The 13,972-nt window shown below is 43.1% G+C and overlaps 1 protein-coding gene across 2 annotated transcripts in view; it reads right to left on the bottom strand.

Annotated features, from left to right (window-relative positions):
- The window catches only part of manbal (mannosidase beta like), a 30,535-nt gene extending 18,969 nt beyond the window's left edge, over positions 1-11,566 (bottom strand). Inside the window, exon 1 of one of the 2 annotated variants that reach the window (XM_055652356.1) lies at positions 11,427-11,566. The gene's annotated coding sequence lies outside the window, so the exon portion shown is untranslated. The remainder of the gene's footprint in view (positions 1-11,426) is intronic. The other variant, XM_055652357.1, reaches the window with a different exon arrangement.
- Positions 11,567-13,972: the final 2,406 nt, after the last annotated feature.

The following is a 13,972-nucleotide window of genomic DNA, read 5'->3' as shown; positions in this document are numbered from 1 at the left end:
CTGCTCTTCCTTCTGTTCCCATTATCATGGCCAATAAACTGAATGCGTGTGCCTTATCTTTAAGCACTGTGTAACGAGCATACTGGAAGTAATTACACGATAATCTAGGGGACCCATGACAATTAAATGCACATATCCATATTCATCAATGTTGATACACACCAGGTCACAGTTTGATGTGTTGACCTATTTGAAGCCGTTTCATATTTCATGACACAGATGAGTAATTTGGAGCTGGTTTCTCATTTTAAACATATACGTGTTAAATCCTAGAGCTTGGGTAAATTGAAAAGATAAAAAGCTTGCTGTATTATATTCGTTGTTATATGGTAAAGGATCAGAGACTGCAGATGGTGGAATGTTGAGCAAAGAACAAATTGCTGGAGGACTGCAAGCCTTATATCTATGGAGGACAAATAAATAATGTTTTGAGTTTGGGATCTTTCTTCAACATAGGGACCCGACCGATACGGCGTGTGTCGTTTTCCTCCACAGATGCTGCCTGGCCTGCTGAATTCCTTCACCACATTGTGTTTTGGGTACAGTAAAAGTTTTATATTCAGATCTGAAATAGGATGGTACCTCCAATTTCCACATTTTTAAGTCATAACTTCTAGAGAAAATGTCATTCCACATATCAATTAGCATTTCATCCAAGTAAATTCCAAAGATTTAGTGACATCATTAAGGTTGGACATACCAACATCACCTGATCTAGTGGGGTACAATTATCAAGGATGAAGGAGGGCATTTGTGATCAAGAATAAAGGAGGAAAGTTGTGCTCAAGGAAAAAGGGGGGAAATTTGAGCTTGCAGTCTAGGGGTGTAGGCAAGGCACTAAACAAGTACTTTGCATCTGTTTTCACCAAGAAGGACAGCGAGACTAGTGTGGCGAATAATTATATGGAAGGGTAGTTTGAGAATGGGAAGGAGGAGCTATTGAGGGATTTTGAAGAGCATTAAAGTGGATAAATCCCCAGGACCCGATGCAATTTATCCCAGGTTATTGAGAGAGCCAAGAGAGGAGATTGCTGGAGCCTTGATATAGATCTTTGCATTTAACCACAGGCAAGGTCCCAGAGAACTGGAATGTAGCAAATGTAATTCCTTTATTTAAGGATAGCAGAGAGAATCCAGGGAATTATAGGCCACTGACCTATCAGTGGTAGAGAAGCTTTGGAGAGGATTCATCAGTATAGGATTCACTCCTGTGTGAAAGAGAATTGGTTAAATAGGGACATTCAGCATAGTTTTGCACGCATGTGGCAGGTCATTTTACTAACGATCGGGTTTTCTGAGGAGGTGACAAAGGTGATCATTGAGAGTAGGGTGGTGGATGTTGTCTACATGTTTTCAGTAAGGCATTTGATAAAGTCCTCCATGGTAAACTGATCCAGATAATGGGATTAACAGTGACTTGGCCATATGGATTCAGAACTGGTTTACAGATTGAAGACTGGGCAGTGTTGAAAGGACAATATTCAGTCTGGAGGTCTGTGACCAGTGGAGTTGCACAGGGATGTGAGCCGAGACCGTTGCTGTTTGTGATATATACATAAATGACTTGGATGTAAATGTAGACAGATGTTAGTAAGTTTGCAGAAGACAACGAGATTGCTGGGGTCGTGGACGGTGAGGAAGGCTGTCAAGGAATACAGTGGGATATTCATCCTTTTTTTTAAAATTCATTTTTCATATAGATCAGTTGTAGAAATGGGCAGAGATATGATGGAAAGAGTTTAATCCGAGCAAAGGTGAGGTGTTGCACTTTGGGAGGTCAAATGTAAAATATACCATTAACGGCATGCCCCTTAAATGCATTGATGTACAGAGAAATGTTTTGATCCAAGTCCATAGCTCACTGGAAATGGCAACACAAGTAGGAAGAGTGGTGTGGTAGGCATATGGTATGCTTACTTTCATAGGTCAGGGCATTGAGTATGTCAGGTAGCCATGATACAGTATTACAGGACTTTGGATAGGCCGTATTTCATGAGTTCTGGTCACCCCATTACAGGAAGGATGCGGAGACTTTGGAAAGATTGTAGAGGATGCCTGAATTAAGGGGTCATTAGCTAAAGAGAGCGGTTGGACAGATTTAGGACGGGTTATTTTCTCCAGAATGCCTGAGGTTATGGGGAAACTTGATAAAATATATAAAGTTATGAGAAATATAGACAAGAGCAATAGACAATAGGTGTAGGAGTAGGCCATTCAGCCCTTCGACCCAGCACTGCCATTCACTGTGATCATGGCTGATCATCCACAATCAGTACCCCGTTTCTGCCTTCTCCCAATATCCCTTGACTCCGCTATCTTTAAGAGCTCTATCTACCTCTCTCTTGAAAACATCCAGAGAATCGGCTTCCACTGCCTTCTGAGGCAGAGAATTTCAGTTTCACAACTCTCTGGCTGAAAAAGTTTTTCCTCATCTCCGTTCTAAATGGCCTATCCCTATTCTTAAACTGTGGCCCCTGGTTCTGGACTCCCCCAACATCGGGAACACGTTTCCTGCCTCTAGCATATCTAATCCCTTAATAATCTTATATGTTTCAATAAGATCCTCTCTCATCCTTCTAAATTCCAGTGTATACAAGCTCCATACATCTTTCAACATATGACAGTCCAGCCATCCCGGGAATTAACCTTGTGAACCTATGTTGCATTCCCTCAATAGCACAAATGTCCTTCCTTAAATTTAGAGACCAAAACTGCACACAATACTCCAGGTGTGGTTTCACCAGGGGCCTGTACAACTGCAGAAGGACCTCTTTGCTCCTATATTCAACTCCTCTTGTTATGAAGGCCAACATGCCATTAGCTTTCTTCACTGCCTGCTTACTTTCAGTGATAGATGTACAAGGACATAGAGATCTCATTGTACTTCCCCTTTTTCAAACTTGACACCATTCAGATAAGGATCTATCTTCCTGTTCCTGCCACCAAAGTGGATAACACATGTATCCACATTAAACTGCATCTGCCATGCGTCTGCCAACCCAACCTGTCCAGGTCACCCTGCATCCTCATAGCATCCTCCTCACAGTTCACACTGCCACCCAGTTTTGTGTCATCTGCAAATTGGCTCTAATTTTCCCCACTAATCTCCTATGTGGGACCTTATCAAAGGTTTTCTGAAAGTCCAGGTACACTACATCCACTGGCTCTCCCTTGTTCATTTTCCTAGTTACAACATCAAAAAATTCTCATGTCTGAACCAGAGTTTTTTCCTGGTCCCGAGCAACAGAATTACAATACTATAACAATACCCCAATACTGACCAAAGATTCAACTGGAGGCGTACTCCTGTGTAACGGTCCATGTACTACTCTTGACCATCACAGCAACAATCTCTGCGGGTGTGTGTGTGTGTGTGTGTGCGTGTGCGTGTGCGTGTGTGTGTGTGTGTGCAACACACTCAAGGCACCTGTCCATCTTAAGCACAGAGAACCTAATGAACTGGAAACATTTGTAGAAATTTTTAAAAAGCTACACATGCTGGAAATCTACAATAAATACAGAAAATGCTGGACATATTTAGCAGGATAGGCCACATCTGTGGAAAGAGAAACAGAGCTAATATTTCAGGTCAATGACCCTTCGGCAGAATAACCAGATATGTTGAATCTATTTCTCTTCCCACATATGCTAAATATAACCCCCACCTTCTAAATATTTCTAGCATTCTCTATTTTTTGATAAATTGTAGAGTCTGTTAATTAAGGCCACCCAAAACAACCAAATAACGCATTACCAAGGTGGAAGGTTTGAATTAAAGCTATAAGGAAACAGTGACAGAGAAATGACACCCATTTGAAACAAGCACCTGAGAGGATCATTTCTGTACTAACAGTTTGCATGCAGTGCTGGACAGTTCTGCATTGCTCCGTCAAGTCATAAATCATCGCAACATAGAGATGATCATTCCATCCAGCTGGGTAGAGGGAAATTCATTAAAATTCCCAATTTACTTTTATGGTTTCAGAACTCTGATTGCACCAGAATGACCATCATTGTTTCTTATCATTTGTTATGTAAGCAAATCCAAGTACTGCTGCACAAACAGCTCTGGTTATAGATGTTTTATTTTAATTTTGATGCCAAGAGATAACTCAACCAATTCACCACAGTAGATGTTTTAATATGAGCTCCTGTTTTGAGTAACGTTTCAGATTCACAACTTTGTAATGAAATGAATATGAAAGAGTCTTAAAAGGTAATTGCAGCTACACTTTTGTGTAGGTTTTGCTTAAATTGAGCTTGAGGGGATTGCGAGGAGATTGTGGTCATTGCTCTACAAGAACTTAGCAGATGAATAGATTTGCATGCCAAGACACTGTAAAAAGCTAGGAACCCAAAAAACCCTGTAAAATATCAATTGTAAATTATTTGTATTTATTTTAACAGCATGATCCATGTGTGACACTACTTTTCATTTGTTAAATGTGATTACATGTAAGTCTACAGACCCAAGAACACGATAACAAAAGATTAGAAGGAACAGTTCCCGTTCAAGTATCACATCATGTCCCTTGATATATAAATAATCTCAAGTGACACAGGAACAGGAACATTTTGTTTAAAAGGTGGAACTAGTTTGTAATAAAGGGAATAGATGACTTGCTCAAATGGGCTTTAACCAGAGCCATCCAATGAAGAATGTGCATTCTGCGTCAATGCACCAAATTGGAGGGCTTGGAAATTGGAATTTGAAGCACTGGAGAACATTGAAAACTTCTCCAACAAGAAGGACATGGAGGAGAGCGAGTTCAATATGGGGAATACAAATATACGCGGACATTTTGAGATCAAGAAGGTGGTGGTGCAGGGGCTCTTTAAGAGCACTATGGTGGATAAATCCCAAGGGCCTGATGGGATCTATCCTAAGTTATTGCAAGTTGCAAAATTGTAGGGACCTTGACGAAGATCCTTGATCTTCTCTAGCCATGGACGAGGTCTTGAATGACTGGAGAGTAGCCAATATTGCTCCTTTGTTTAAGGGATAATGAGAATCCAGGAAATTATTGGCCATGAGCCTCATATCAGTGGCTGAGATGCTATCGTGATGATACTGCAGGATTGGATTTACTCACATTTAGGGACAGTCACATGGCATAATAAATTAATCCAGTTTTTTTTAGTTTAAAAAAAAGTTGACAAATGGATTCATGAGGGTAGGGCAATGAATGTTGTCTACATGGATTTTAATAAGGCATGTGATACAGTCCCTCATGGTAGGCCGATCCAGAAAATTAAGATGCATGGGATCAATTGTCACTCGGTCACAATCCATTTCTCCGTGGATTGTCACCTTGTTGTGGTGGAGAAGCTTGTTTGGATTTGGGATCCCAAGAGTGATGCAGTCTGGAGCTATGCTCCTGGTAGGGCCACCCATGGTGGTACGGTCGAGGGGGAGGTCTCTGACAAAGAGTAATCCAACCAAGATCTCAATGGTGGAATAGGTGGAGGTCGATGGCGTACCTTAGTGGAGCATCACAACGGCTGGGAAGACGGATGAAGGCTGCAGCAGAAAAGGGTCTCCGGTCGTCTTGGGCTCCATGCCACCGGATCTGACCCAGATCTGTCAAGGACCGTGTGGTGGCTGTCTGTGCACCAGTCTCCCCACATTAAACAGTCACGCACAGGTATCCTCCATATAGCACCCTGCAGGGGGGGGGGGGAGGAACCCCCCAAAATGCAACCCTCCACGGCCTTGTGGCTATTACCTTATTCAAGAAAGGTGAAGACTAGATCCGGCAGAATATGCGGAGGAGACCACCATTTGGCGGTCCACCGGGTAGGGAGGTGGACCCAGCAAAGCGCCGTGGAGCGCAATTAGGGCACAATGTTCACGTAGAACACTGGTGGCCATCCACTGCATCCTGACCCATCGCCAGCCGTCTTGACTATGTCTTGCCACAGGATCCAGATAGGCCGGGACAAGAGAGTGGGGCTGACGATTTGTGCAACTCTCCCTCACTTTAATCCAAGTCAAGCGCAAGTCATGACTTCAGAACCCGTACCGCCCAACTGGGCGAAGTAAGATCACCACAGGAGCGTGTGCAGCTGAGAAGAAGCACACAATAGACAATAGGTGCAGGAGTAGGCCATTCGGCTCTTCGAGCCAGCACCGCCATTCAATGTGATCATGGCTAATCATCCCCAATCAGTACCCCATTCCTGCCTATTCCCCATAGCCCCAGACTCTGCTATCTTTAAGAGCCCTATCTAGCTCTCTCGTGAAAGTATCCAGAGAACCGGCCTCCACCGCCCTCTGAGGCAGAGAATTCCACAGACTCACAACTCTGTGTGAAAAAGTGTTTCCTCGTCTCTGTTCTAAATGGCTTATACCTTATTCTTAAACTGTGGCCCCTGGCTCTGGACTCACCCAACATCAGGAACATGTTTCCTGCCTCTAGCGTGTCCAAACCCTTAATAATCGTATATGTTTCAATAAGATTCCCTCTCATCCTTCTAAACTCCAGAGTATACAAGCACAGCCGCTCCATTCTCTCAGCATATGACAGTCCTGCCATCCCAGGAATTAACCTTTTAAGCCTACACAGCTCAGAGGAAACGCGCCGCGCGCAAGGCTCGAGCCACTTTAACTTCTGCTGCAGCACCCACACAACTGTGTCCCATATGTGGCGAGCCTTCCGGGCCAGGATCGGTCTCACCAGTCACCTCCGGACCCACAAACAAAACCACTGTAGTCATGGTCTTCTATGACTACAAAGGACGAACAACAAAGGTTATTCGGATTCAGACTAGCAGAGGGTTGTGGTAGAAGGGTGTTATTCTAGCTCGAAGTCGATGACCAATGGAGCTCTTCCTGGATCTGTAAAACTGTGTGTCTGCGTCTGTGTGGCAGTAAAGCTGCTGTCCTACAGCACCAGAGACCTAGGTTTGATCTTGATTATGGGTGCTGTCTGTACGGACTTTGTATTTTCTCCCTGTGTTGGGTTTTCTCGGGGTGCTCCAGTTTCCTCCCATACTCCAAAGATTTGTAGGTTAATTGGCTTTGGTAAAATTGTGCCTAATATATATCATAGTGTTAGTGTCAGAACATTTTCCTCCAGGGTGGAACAGTCAAACACGAATGAATTAAAAACATCCTTTAAATAATTGTTTTCTTCCCACACAATGGAGTGATTTGCTTCTTGGTTATTTTATTATTTTTGAGAAAAAAAGAAAAGCAAACAAATCATCAAGGGGATAAAGCCCAAATGCCTGGAAGGGTTAATGTTAGAATAACATTCAAAGATCAAAATGAAATACAAACCAGGAGACAAATCCACAACTCTTCCCTCAGAAGAATGTTTGCTGCCCCACAGCTATTCCTGCATTCATCACTGGTCTAACAGAGAGGTACATATCCAAGCTAGTCCACAGTGGAATGAACCACGGGACTCTTAACTTGTCAGAAAGCACTATTTACACAGAAGTTTATTTTCCAAAAGACAAAACACATTGGAGTCCACATTTAAAGTACAGTATTCATTTCTGAGCACTATGCTACACTTCTGGGAATCTCTTTAATCATGTCTTAATAAATGCCCTTGTGGAATACAAAGTACATACCAAAAAGAAGAGGCAACTAGGGAGAGGGTAGGACCATTTAGGATTAGGGAGGTAATTTAAGCCTGGATCCAGGGGAAAAGAACAAGGTATTAAACAAGCACTTTGTATCAGTACTCAGAAAGGAGAAATACATGGAGGATAATGGGATCAGGAAAGGGTATGCTGCTATACTGGGTATACTGCTGATATCAGGAAGGAAGTGTTGATTGGGTATTTTGAAGAGCATCAAGGTGGATAAATCCCCTTGGGATATTTTCCCAGTTATTGAGAGAGGCAAGTGAGAAGATTATTGGCACCTTGACAGAGATCTCTGTATCCTCTTTAGCCACAGGTGAAGTCGAAGATAAATTGAGGAACATCAATGTCTTTCCTCTTTACGAGGGGCATTAGAGACTAACAAGGAAACCATGTCAGTCAGCCTTATATCAGAGGCAGGGAAATAATTGGAGATGATTCTTAGGAATAGGATTTACTTGCATCTCAAAAAATTATTAGGAACAGCCATTGTAGCTTTATGTGGGGGACGTCAAATCTTATAATTGTGAAGACAGAGTGTTGGAGTACCTCAGCAAGTCAGACAGCATCTCAGAGAACATGAATAGGTGATGTTTCAGGTCCCAACCCGATATGTTTTCCTGAGATACCGTCAGATTCGCCGAACTACTCCAACCATCTGGGTCTTCTTTTGGAAACCAGCATCTGCAGTTCCTTGTTTCTACAAATCTTATACTTGATTGAGTTTTTGTTTCCCCCCTCCCCCTCCCCCCAGAAGGTGAAGGTAGGGTAGTGGATGTTGTATACATGAACGTTAGTAAAGTTTCTTGCAGAGTCCCTCACTGGGATGCACAAAGACAGGGATGCACAAAGATATGGAAGAATTAATTCAAAACTGATTTGAGCATAGAAGACCAAGGGTGATAGTGGAAGGGTGTTATTCACACTGGACATCTGCAACCATTGTTTTCCACAAGGTTCAGTGCTGTGATCTCTGTTGTTTGTGATATACAATGATTTGGACAAAAATGTAGGCGGACCGATCTAGTAGGTTTGCAGATGACACAAAAATTAGCAGAGTTACGGATAGTGAGGAAGATCGTCAAAGGACCTTCAAGGCTGTCAACCAGTTATCGTCTAGTTGAAAATGTGGCCAGAGAAATGGCAATTAGATTTTAAATCACACAAGTTTGAGGTGTTCCACATTGGGAGGACAAATGCAAGAGGCAAATAAACCGTAAATGGCAGGACTCTGATGAGCATTCATGTACAGAGGATTCTTGGGTGCAAGCTAACTGCTCTTTAAAAAGTGGCAACACAAGTAGTGCAGTGCACGGCCTGTTTGGCTTCATTGGTTGGGTGTTGAGTATAAGAGTCAGGAAGTCATGTTGCAGCATATTAAGCTTTGGTTCTGCCATATTTTAAATATTCTGCACAGTTCTGGTTGGACCATTACAAGAAGGATGTAGAGGCTTTGGAGAGGGCACAGCTGATGTTTACTGGGATGTTGCCTGGATTATCCCCTCTCCATGTTCTCCAGAGCTGCTGACTGACTCTCTGAATGACTCCAGCACTTTGTGTCCTTTTTTATATCTGTGTCTCAAATAATAAAGTAACCTCATCCAGCTACATATGATCCATATCCCTCCATTCCTTGCATATCCGTGCACATCTAAAAGCCTCATAAGTGTCTTTACTTTGTGTACTAGTCATGTCTCTACTATTTATTTCATTCCCCTTACATGTTTTTCCTCTACCTGCTAAATTTTTGTAAGGTGTCCTTGAGACTCTTGAAAGGCGCCCATAAATAAAATTTATTATTATTATTATTATCATCATGTCTGCCTCCATCACCTAGCAGTACGTTCCAGGCACCTACCACCCTGTGTGAAAAGCTTTTCCCACAGAGGTCAGCAGTGGCAGAATTGCTGCCTTACAGCGCCGGAGACCCAGGTTCGATCCTGAATGCAGGTGCTGGTCCTTACAGAGTTTGTACGTTCTCCCAATGACCTGCGTGGGTTTTCTCCAGGATCTCCATTCTCCTCACACACCAAAACCACACAGGTTTATAGGTTCATTGGCTTGGTGCAATAGTAAATTATCCCCAGTTTGTAGGATATATAGTGTGTGGGAACCGCTGGTTGACACAGGCTCGGGGGTGGGAGATTGCAACCTTCACGTGGCCCGCCCTGTGTCAACGAATACAATCAATGGCGTGCACAATCAAATAGAACAAGTTGTCCTTCAACTTTCGGCTGTGCACGCCATACACAATAAGAAGACACAGACTCGGTGGGCCTAAGGGCTTGTTTCTACGCTGTATCACTAAACTAAAACTAAATCCATCTTCTTTAACCTCTGTCACTAACACATCAAAGCTATGACTTCTTGTCTTTGATATTTCCACCCTGAGAAAAAGACTCTGACCGTCTACCCTTTCTATACCTCTCAATTTTATATACTTCTATCAGGTCTTCCCTCAACTATCAGCATAATATAGGATTTCCAAGAAGGTTAGCCAGCCTCCTGAAGATAGAATGGCAAGAAACTATATAAACTAGACGTGCGCTCCCTGCAAAAAGGTGATGCTGTGATTTAATCTAATCTATGTTTTTTGTGGCGTAAAGAGAGAATGTATTCTGCTGATGGGTATGGCAGGGCGGGAATGTGTGGGGGTGAGGATAGGCAACCTTGAAATTGAAACTAGTTCACATGACAGACAAGGATGTCTTTTATAATTGATAATTAAATGTACAATCCTCTCCAGAGAACAGTTGATAATAGCTCAATTAATCATTTAAAATCTGGTAAAAACAGACTTCAGGACAGCAATTGGTCCCACGTAAACACGGCAACAGAGACAGGCAAGGGAATGGAGGTAGTGGTGGAAACACAACACAATACATTTTAACCACAGCCATTTAATGCCATTCTCATCCAACCAAATACAAACAGCCCCATCAACCAACTTTAATGGCCTAACCCCTATTTTTACCATTTTGAAAAGTTCACCCTTGCTCTACGCTCTGGTTACAGCTACATATATTACAACGGTATTCAGCTTTTCACAAATTTCTAGCGTCTTCCATTACTCTCTCCGACAATATATTCCTCATCTGAAATCTGTGTAAAAAAAAACTTTTGCTTAACCATTTCATTCATTCCAAACAACAATTTTAAAGTAACGACCAGCACTCTGTCATAATTACGTTTGGGCCTCTGTTCTAATAATCTACAAAAAATGTGCTTCCCAAAATGTTCTCCAAAAAAGCTGGAAATACATAGCAAGTTGGAGAGAAAGTTGGAGATATCCTAGGAGAGAAAAATTCTCAAGACGTACCCGACTGATGAATTGCATTTCATGAAAGGTCATAGGCCTGACAAATTCATTCATTCCCTGCCCCCAAAGACGCTGACCCTTCTGCTTCTGTCCCAATTGCCGGTTTTACATTTTATTTCAAAGCCTCCAAGATCTCCAAACTACAGTTGCTATTCCAAGTACCATTGCGGCGAACGGCAGCTTTAAGACCTTTTCTACCCCTTTAAGCCCATTTCAACAATGCACCCGCCAAAGGCACACAATCCTTCTCCACCTACGCCGCCGAGCAGCTCTATTACGGAGCAAAGTGTGGAAACCCGGCCGCTGACCCATTCCCTCCTGCTTTAAGAGAAGGGGAACAAAGTGGGGAGGATAGCAACAATGTAGCAACAATGTGGCAGCAGCAGCAGGCCCTGCAGTGCTAGCGCCGCCGCCGCCGCCGCCACCACCAGCAGCATCCGCCGCCGGATTGCCAACAACCGGGCGCTTCGGCCAGCTGGACTGCTGCGGCTTTATCGTTCCTCAAGCTTACCCGCACCCCATCTCCGCTCCACGTTACTCAGGAAGCTGCGGCTTATTCAGCCCAGCGACAGGAAGTACCGCCCACCCCTCCTCCAGAGCTGCTGCACTATCGGCGAGTAGCGAATGGACTGGCGAATTGTGATCTCAAACGAGCAGCTTGGGAGTATGGAGGGAGCACGTTCTATCGTGGTTTTCAAAAACTACAGGGAAATGGAAATATAAAGTTTTATTAGAGCAGCACGCACAAGATAAACCGGTGCAGTACCACTCGATAATAAATCCAGTCCAGTACAGTATGTGTATCGCGCTGCCTCCATTCTTGATTATACAACAGTATTTGTTCTAAACGACTTAATTTCCAGAATCCATATTAGAGTTAATGTTGTTTTACAAATTGTCAGCTGAATGGGGTTTGAGTTTAGTGATGGTGCTTCACAATTCAAGAGTGTTTTATGGTCATATGTCCCGAAACGGAACAATGACATTCTTACTACAAACTTCAACTTTCCACCAACTTCAGAGTAACTCCAGTGCAGGCAGAACCGTCGCTTTACTTTTTCTGATTGCTCTTTCGTTTCAAAGTCATGACGTTTATTTGTCGTTCAGGGTGACGTGCAGACTTGTTGAGAAGCAGATTCGCCCCGTTGCCAAGTACACATCACATTAATGTTTCTGGTCCCCCCCAAAAAAGAAATATAGCGATGTCAAGAACTTGAGAAGAAATGTATGATGTGGGTCGGACTCATTTCAACAACGCAATGGTCTTTGGTGTAAAGGATCCATATAAAAGCTTATTGCATTTTCCTCATTACGCTAAAACGAAGAAAAGCAATTCTAAAGTATTTACCTTGTCTGTTCATTGCTTTGATTACTTTTATAAATTAAAACAGATTTCGGCAGATGGAACAATTAAGATCGGGCAAATAAAGTTTTACGGACTCTTTCCAAATATTCCATATAAGCAAAAACAACGGATTGTTAAACTCATAATCTCCAAACGTACAGAGATTGGGCGATTAAACATTGTTAAACTATCGGATGTAACCTTGACATGAGTAACAGCATATAATATAACGGTGGGGTCAAAAACTGTGGAAATTGAAATTGTTTTCTGTTTGTAGAAGTGTCTTTGCTTAACATTTACAGAGGATTATCAAGTCAAGTCAAGTCAAGTTTATTCGTCACATACACATGCGAGATGTGCAGTGAAATGAAAAGTGGCAATGCTCGCGGACTTTGTGCAAAAAGACAAACAAACAAACAACCAAACAAACTACAAACAGAATGTAACAGAATCACATATTCTTTTCCATATTAAATATTGTGGGCGGAAGGAAAAAGGGAAAAAAAAACAGCAATTTATGGAAACATCTCAGAGAGCAGGTTGGGTCCAGATTCTATCATATCACTGTAAGAACTGCATTGAACCAAGAATGGGCGACTGAAGACCATCCTAGACAATAGCACTAAGATAATCCATTTTGGTTATTCCATTCTGGTGCCGTTCCATGTCCGATGCATCACGGCTGCAGACATGGCTTATGTGTCCTCTTATTCTTATCTGTGGGGTGGGGGGTGGGGGGGACAACAAAAGACTGCACAAAAACAAGATATTGTTGCAAAAAGTAATTAGAAAAAGGTAGGATTAGGGTTTTGCAGAAACAAAGAACTGCAGATGTTGGTTAATACACAAAATGCTGGAAAACGTGGAAAAAGAAGTGAAAGAAAGCTGGAAAAGAGGAGAGGCAGAACAAAGCATGGCAGGTAATAGGTCAACATAGGTGATGGGGGGTTGATAGGCAGATGGTTGGAAGGAAGACTAGAGGTAAGAATGGAAGGTTCAAGAGAGAAGTAGCAGAGAGAGGTGGGGGGGGGGAAGAGTGGGTGGAGAGGAGAAATAGGTAGGCATCCATGTGGGCCACAGCAGAGGGAAGGGGGGAGAGTGAAGAGAGGAGAGAGGAGAGAAAGGGAGGGTTGGGGGGGGGGGGGGGGGGGGGGGGGGGGGGGGGGGGGGGGGGGGGGGGGGGGGGGGGGGGGGGGGGGGTTAGTGAGAGGTTACCTAAAATTGGAGGATTCAATGTTTGTACTGTTAGTTGTTAGCTACCCAAGTGCAATGTGAGGTGCTGTTCCTCCAATATGTGTGTGGCTTTACTCTGACAATGGAGGAGGGCCAGGACAGAAATGTCAATGAGAATGAGAAGGAGTATTAAAATGGTTAGCAACTGAGAGACCCAGTACTCCTTGGCAACATCCAAGCACAAGTATTCAGTGAAACGGTCGCCAAGTCTATGCTTGGTCTCGACAATGTACAGGAGGTCACATCGGGAACACCAGATGCCGGAGATGAGGTTAGAGGAAATGCACGTGAACCTCTGTCTTATTTATGACAGAAAGGGTTATCTCACAGATATCTGGTTTACACTTCCTCCCACCTATTGCCTTTTGCAAAGCCGTTATTCCCAACTCTCAATTCCACCGGTTTTGCTGCATCAGCTCCCAAGGTGAGACTTTCCATTCTAGGACATCCAAGATGTCCTTTCTTTAATAAACATGGCT

The sequence above is a fragment of the Leucoraja erinacea genome, chromosome 21 (assembly GCF_028641065.1).
Source record: "Leucoraja erinacea ecotype New England chromosome 21, Leri_hhj_1, whole genome shotgun sequence".
Classification (NCBI taxonomy): Eukaryota; Metazoa; Chordata; class Chondrichthyes; order Rajiformes; family Rajidae; genus Leucoraja; species Leucoraja erinaceus.
Note: the sequence above shows the minus strand (reverse complement) of the source record. Positions and strands in the feature narration are given on the sequence as shown.